Source organism: Lathamus discolor, chromosome 5, assembly GCF_037157495.1.
Source record: "Lathamus discolor isolate bLatDis1 chromosome 5, bLatDis1.hap1, whole genome shotgun sequence".
NCBI lineage: Eukaryota > Metazoa > Chordata > Aves > Psittaciformes > Psittacidae > Lathamus > Lathamus discolor.
Window position 1 is genome coordinate 113,584,355 of NC_088888.1, and position 7,166 is coordinate 113,591,520.

The 7,166-nt window shown below is 45.2% G+C and overlaps 1 long non-coding RNA gene across 1 annotated transcript; it reads right to left on the minus strand.

The window, feature by feature from the left end:
• Positions 1-235: 235 nt before the first annotated feature.
• Positions 236-6,681, minus strand: LOC136014495 (uncharacterized). Its single transcript, XR_010612733.1, has 3 exons — positions 6,420-6,681; positions 2,817-2,957; positions 236-1,295 (listed from the first exon to the last, which is right to left on the minus strand). It is a non-coding gene; the product is annotated as an uncharacterized LOC136014495 (long non-coding RNA).
• Between the last annotated feature and the right edge of the window lie 485 nt (positions 6,682-7,166).

The window sequence follows — 7,166 nt, forward strand, 5'->3', positions numbered from 1 at the left end:
CTCCATGCTAATCACTGCAGAGGAATGAATACAATGCACAAGTCCATCCCAGCTTGACAAGTTGCAAATCATTGTCCAAAAGAGCAACTGAAAGCAATCTGCAATCATTCTCTACAAAAATACTTCTCTGTCAGCTCAGCAGACATGCAAAGCTTTGAATTAGACTATTTCCCCCCCTACAGATACATTTTGCATTATCTAAAAGGACTGCTAACACCTTTCTCTTCAGCAGAAGTTTTCCACATGCTTCTTTGCAGGCAGAACTCACTTCTAATCGTTCATCCACTTGGCAAGTTTTTCCATCTTCCACATTGTGCCCATGGAGTAACATTATCAAGGGAAAAAAAACATTATTTCTGATAGAAAGAAGCTTCTCCCCTTAAAAAAGCTACAGCACACCCGTTAGACACGTGCAAATGCTGCAAAGAATAGAAAAATTAATACAAAGAATTAATACAAAAATAGTTTATTTTCCACTAAGAGATCTCAACAGAGACATTTCAAACTCATCAGAAAGGAGCTTTAAAATAAAATACAAGACTGCAAGGTAAAGCATACATCCAGACCTCAAAAAGAGCTGGAGACGTCTTCAGGTAAGATCTGCTTCCTAAAGAAATATTGAATACTGGTGAAAACCCACTTATATTTAATATCTTTTTTTTTTTCCAGTTCTGCAAATGAAGATCTTCTCTCCCAGAGAAAGTCCTCCCAATACCAAGACTCTTTGCCTAAACAATGAGGCCTCTCATCTCATTACAGTATTTTATAGTAGTAATACTTGAAACACCAGTAGGCATCTTCCAACTCTCCCCAAAAAAAAAAGAGGGAAAAGCAGCACCATAGGACATCCAAAGGAAGTGAGGTGAGCTAACAAATGCAAGGAGTTGTTTGGATTAGCAGGGTTCCAGCAGATCACTGCCATGCTGCTTTTCAAGTGTACAAGGGCTCAAGTTCACTTAGGCACAGTGCAAGAGAGCTACTGATTCCCAGCAGTAGAAATCTTCTTATATTTGTATATGAAAGCATCCGTCTTTCCAAGACTAACCCCATAGACACCATCTAGAACCAGAGAGCCAAAACGTGTCTGTCTGCTATTGAGAAAGGATTCTTCAACACCATTCACTAAGGAGGAAGAATTCCCATCTGCATGCAGGGCTTTTGCAGTGGTGGTTTCACCTGTGCCATCAGAAATGGCAGCAGCAGAGTCACGTTCAGTACACTTGGTAATGTCATCCGTGCGCTTGTGGAGATCGTGGCTCAGCAGCAATACAATCGTCCCTCCAACACGAAGTAGCCTGGCAATTGCAGGAAAAATAGAGGTTAGGGGCTATCCTGCCTCGCCTTCCTTCATCTGGGCAGAACTCAATACTGCTGACACCTCAGATGTCAGTTGCATTTGACAGATCACCTAAGCATGTTAAGGGTCATGGCTCAACTTAGTAACTTACATCTCCAAATGGAATTTTAATCCCTAACTTCGTAACTCCTCCCAGATTGGAGAACTGCATCCTGTCCAGAAAGCAGATTAATACTAACCATTGACTGTAATCCATTTTGCTCGGTAGATGAGCAAGCACTATATTTGGCTTTGAGAGAGGGTGGGTGGGGAAAGACTATCCTGGCTCTGTTCACTCCAAGTGGATTAAACAGTCTTGCTGATGGAGCTCTCATGATAATGGTCCCTTCCTCACCTCCCCTTCCCAAGGACATACTTTGGGCAGGATGGTCCAGCAGAGCAATGAGACCAGAAGACAAGCACGGCCAAAGGGAGGGGTGGTCAACACAAGATTATGCAAGATCGCCCTGCCATTCTATGGAGCTACCTCACCTTCTTCACCATCTTCCCACCACATTTTGGCACTGGGTAAGTGAGATCAACACCCACTGAACACCAGCCCTACAGAAAGGGGTTGTTTTCAGCCAAGACATAAAGAGGCAGATAGATGGAACTGCCTGTTAGAAGCAGCCCACTATTCACTTGGTTCAACTCTGCCACAAAATGACAGCATGAGGGATGAACAGAGGCATCTAACAGCAAACCAGGTGGCTAGCTGGATATTCCAGGACATGCTAACAGAAAGGAAAAAGCACACCACCATTTTCTGGTCTGAGATCCTTCTTGCCAATGCAGAATCCAAATAAAAAGCAGCATTATTGTACAAAACAAGTCCCTAAAAGGCATGTTAATGGGCAGTTTGGACATTAGGAAAAACAGTAACAGTGAAAAAAATGTAGGTCTAGGAAAAAAAACAAACCAAAACAAAACAAAAACAAAAAAAAAAAAAATCACTGTAAATGGTATGAAACTCTTGTTTGGTCAATAACCGCAGACGTTTCTGTGAAAAATAAGCCAGCACAATGCCCAGAGTTGGCAAGTAGTCACAAGCAGGAACATACTAGAAATTAAATAACATCTCTCTTGTGTTTGGCTCTGCTAGAAGAGGCCACGTTTCGTTCTTGCAGTTGCTGGCTGTTTTGGTGGTGGTGGTGGTCTTACTTTGTTTTGTTTGGGGCTTGGGTGTTTGTTGTTTTGGTTGGTTGTTTTCGGTTTGTTTTTTTTTGGGGGGGTGGGTGGGAGGGGTTCCCCAAAATCAGAAATCAGTTGTTGATGCATTAAAACGCAATGCCCAGATGTCAACCAGCTGTAAATCTGAGTGTATGTGGGGCAATGCAGCTTGAGTTTATGAATTAAGAAGCTTGAAATATATACAGACTATTACTTTTAAGCGCTGAAAAGGCTACAATGGCCAACCATAAAGCTGGTCAGTACCAGCATCAATATCGGAGGCCTAAAACCAAAAATGTATATCCCTTACTATGTGTGCAAAACTGAAAGAAAGATGCTGTTTTCCTGTTCAAGAGTTGCCATCTCTATTGCTCTGTATTCACTGCTTACTCTCTGCAGAGAAGAAATGGCTGCACCTCAAAAGCGGAGTTTTCTTCTTCTTTAGAAGATGCTGGAAAGAAATACAAAATATTGCATCAGAACAAATAGCAGTCCTGCTAATCCCAGCAAGAGTAGACTAGCTGACAGTCATAAGGCCTTTAAGAGTAAACAATGGAATCAGGTCTTTGATTACCTAAACCTGTTGATTACCTTTTGATTACCCAAGACTTCCTCCCTCTAACACCAATGTTCTCCAACAACAGCGCAGGCAATTCCCGCTTTGCAAGTAGGAAAAATTTTTGCCTCCCCTTTAAAAGCCTTGCCAGAGTATTTATCAGAAACAGCTTCTCCTATCCCTCACTGTTTCAGTCATTGGATCAGATCCAGTGGAAGCAGCCTTGCCTGTTAAGACCCACATTAAAAGCTTTGTGTTTTATAGTATTTACATTAAAAAACAAACCCCAAACCCAGCCTGGAAACTGCAGTCATTGAACAACTTCCATGTTCATGGGGTGACCACAAGACACACTTGCAAAGGGAGGCTCTTAGGATGATTTCCATCACACGAGTTAACTGGGAATTTAGCTTGGAGCATCTGTCTCTGATGGTGACCCAAACAAAGCCTCGCTGTAATCCTGCCTCTTGCTATCACTGCCCACATCAGTGTGCTCAGGATGCTGGTTTCAATGAACAGGCTTGTTTCGGAAGGGCACATTTGGTTCACAGGCAGAGTGGCAGATCCCTGAAAGGAGTGGTGTCAAACTCAGCCCAACTGCACAAACAGCATGGCCTTAGCGAAAGCCACGTGCAAACGTTACCCTGAAAGGACAGAGAACAGGCTGAAAGGAGGTAATATGGCCAGTTTTACTCTCTAGGGTTTTTTATTGCTGCTTTCATAGCACAATGTCCCATGCTAAGAACGTGTGAGCTGCAAAGTGGTGCCTTTGCACCAGAGCGTACTGAGTGAGCAGCTTTTCTCTGCTATAAATCAGTCCACTTATTCCCAGAACCTGTGCGAAGTTTAGTCTATGCAGGATTTTATGATGAGGAGCTCCTCCGTTGAACCCACACTGCAGAGAAAGGAGACCCATCCCTCATCACTGACTGGCCTTGCATTTGCAGGCAAATCTCCAGCGGTAAGAGAGCCTCACTGACTGTAAAATCAGTCTGATCAGCACTGTGTCCCAGGCCAGCTTTGTCCAGCATCCAAGTGCCTACTCATACAAATCACACAACTCAATACAAATGCAGTGGAGGCATTCCGCAAGTGGGAAAAAAGTTTCAGATCTGATACCCCAAAAATGCCACATCATTTGTGGCAGCCCACACTTGTAGGAAACTTCGTTGCTTCCATTTCACAAATCAATACACTAAATCGAAGATGTGGTTGAGACCTTGCAGATATCTGAGTGAAAACAGGTCTTGCAAAGTGCTCCTGTTTCGATGTCTCTTGTAACAACCAAAGAGGGACACTTGAACAGTCACGCAGTCCCTGGAATAACTCATGTGCGACACCATGACAGCATTGCAGCTAAAGGTCCTGGAGAAAGCCTTACAGTTGCTCCTTTAAAATCCAACACAACTGGGGTGAGACGCAAGGCTGGGGGGAGAAGCATCACTTCTCATTTCTTACCACTCGCCATCTCCCCTTTCTGCAGGATGTGATTTCTCACTCAGGCAAGTATGTTTGACATGGTTTCATTAGTGACTTAGATTTCATGGTGCTGTTCAGCAGACTCATAAAACTGAGGGAAGGGCCAAGAAGCTTTCCGTAACAACCCACAGCAAGTTGGGGACCAGTCTAAGAAAAACTGATCTCTTTAATCCCCTTCTACAAAGCAAACATGTCGGTATTCAGCCTCTTTCAGCTTTTCCACGTAGGCCTGGCTATCCATATATGCAGAAAGCTCTTCAAATAAAATAGATCACAAGAATTAAACCCAGACTCAGAGAATAAAAAGGATAGTTTTAATCAGCACATCCATATGTGGCAATCGCCTGAGCTGCAGGCAGGACCTTCTGGCATTTCCAAGACTTTCTCAGTATGTTAAATCCCAATTTTTGTTTTCATTCTGTGGTTACCCTATGAACCCACTGCAGTCAATCTCACATTCCTCTAGAGACTGGGAAACTCTTTATTCTTCCGAATGCTGGGATTCAAGGCAGCCGCCTCCTTTGTACACAGCAGAGATAATACAGCTGCACAAGCTAGAGTCATACACCTCTGGAGATGGGGAAATCTGGTTATGCAGCGTTCTTCTTTCCTGGGTGGTTCCTGAGCCTTCGGGATGCACATTTCCAGACCTTACCCAAACCAAGGGATAGGGTGCTTTTATTTTTCGGTCCCATTAAGCAAGCAGCTCTGCCAAATCCCTTGGAGACAGGAATTTCAAACAGCTCGAGGCACAGCCACTACCTTGGTTAACGGCACGATGAGCACCAGGACTAACACAACCAGTGGCAGGGATGGCTGGCGAGTGTCTGCCCAGCCAGGAGCTCAGCAGGGACTTTTCACCCTTTTTCATGCAGCTGCAGAAAACCTGGAGCTTATTCTTAGGTGCAGGGCACAGAGGGCAAGTCCCCAGAGCATATTGGGAGCAGCTGAAGGAAAGCCTTTATCTACACATCAATACCACCTGCTTTAAGCTAATTCCTCTTTGCTTGACTAATATCAGTAGGAGAAGGAAGTAGGAAGTAAACATCAGTCCCAGGAGTGTGGACTGAGCTGGGTGACAGGAAAGGATTTGGTCCCAGATCACAAAGTTGAAGTTTTTAGCATGAAATAATCAGAATGCCACCCTACAACACAGCCAAAATCCTCAGGGCTGGATGAAAGTACTCAGGCTTTAGAAAAAGCCTCTCAAACTATTGTGAGAGGAGGTTTCATGGCTGGGGGCAGAGAACACATGTTAAAGATTATAGTTAAATTTTAGGTCTCTGCTCACAGCAGCTACTTTTAATCACCTGCACCAAGTCTGGTAAGATTATGATCTTTGCCTGCTCAATAACATTACAACCTAGGAAGAAGTTCTAAGGTGTTTGTTCACCCTTTGCTCACCCACTGTTGCACACACACACAGATCCAGCTCTTTCACCTCCAGCTCAGGAACGCTGCAGCAGTACAGCTTCAGCAGCCTGGGCTCTTTGCTGCTGCAAACAATTAACCTCAGACAACTTTTAGCCCCTGCTTTAAGCAAGCAGTTTATCCTCTGCCTGTATCTGCTATTAAACTCATCTTCCAGTTAATTCATTGGCTCAATTTGCAACCTAACCCACCAGTAGCCCCTTTAAGTTCACCAGGCAGAAATTACAAAAGGTTTCAAGGACACAACAACACGCCCCTGCAAACTAAAGGAGAAGTTCCAAGCCCCAGCTTAGGGCTTGTTTCTCTTTGAGGTGGCTGCCCCAGAACCTTGTGGCTCCTGAGCCACACGCTTAGTGCCAAGTCTGACCCTCAGACGCCTGCAGCATGAAGCGTGCTGGATGCCCACAAGCAGCATCTGCCCTCCCCCAGGGAAAAGCCAGCACTCACAATTTCAGGAATGAAGAGCACATCTGGGAAAGTCGTCAGGACAGACAGGCCGCTGGGCAAAGAGGTGGTGGAGCCGGGAGAGGACATCGCGAGCGTCTCCCACGGTGACTCTCAGCTGCTCTGGCTCTGGCTGCTGGAGGTAAATGCTGAATGCAGCCTCCTTCCTTCCTTCCTTTTCTCCCTCCCTCTGTCTCTCTTCCTCCTTTCCTTCCTCCTTCCTGCTGACAGGTGAAGAAGCTGTGAATGGCACAGGTGTGGCCAAATGCTTTGAGCAAAGGTTACTTGGCTGATAGGAGCCACATGGGAGGTTTTCAGATGTGGTCAGCCCTGAGGCATTCTGAGCAGAGCTGTCACAGGCTGAGCATGCAGGGCAAGTCCCTGGCTGGTGGGGAGGGCCATAGGGAGGACCTGTACCCATCCAGCTGGGCAGCCTCTCATCCCCTCTATTTGCACAGTAAGTCAGCTCATCCCCCACCCACATGAGCTGGTCGCAGCAGCACCCACAAGGGACAACCGGCAGGCAGGACAAGACATGGCATGCCAGCTATGGGCAAACAACGGGGCTGAGAAACGTCTCACGGATGAAGATGGACCTGAAGACAAGGGCAGTCAAATTGCAGGGTGAATCAATTCCATCATCTTGGAAGGAGATTACATATGCCAAGGTAACAAAAATTACCTAAAAGAATGAGATTTCCCAACAATTTGCTTCCTTTATGTTGTTTCTTTTTTTCAAGCCTAGAGTCC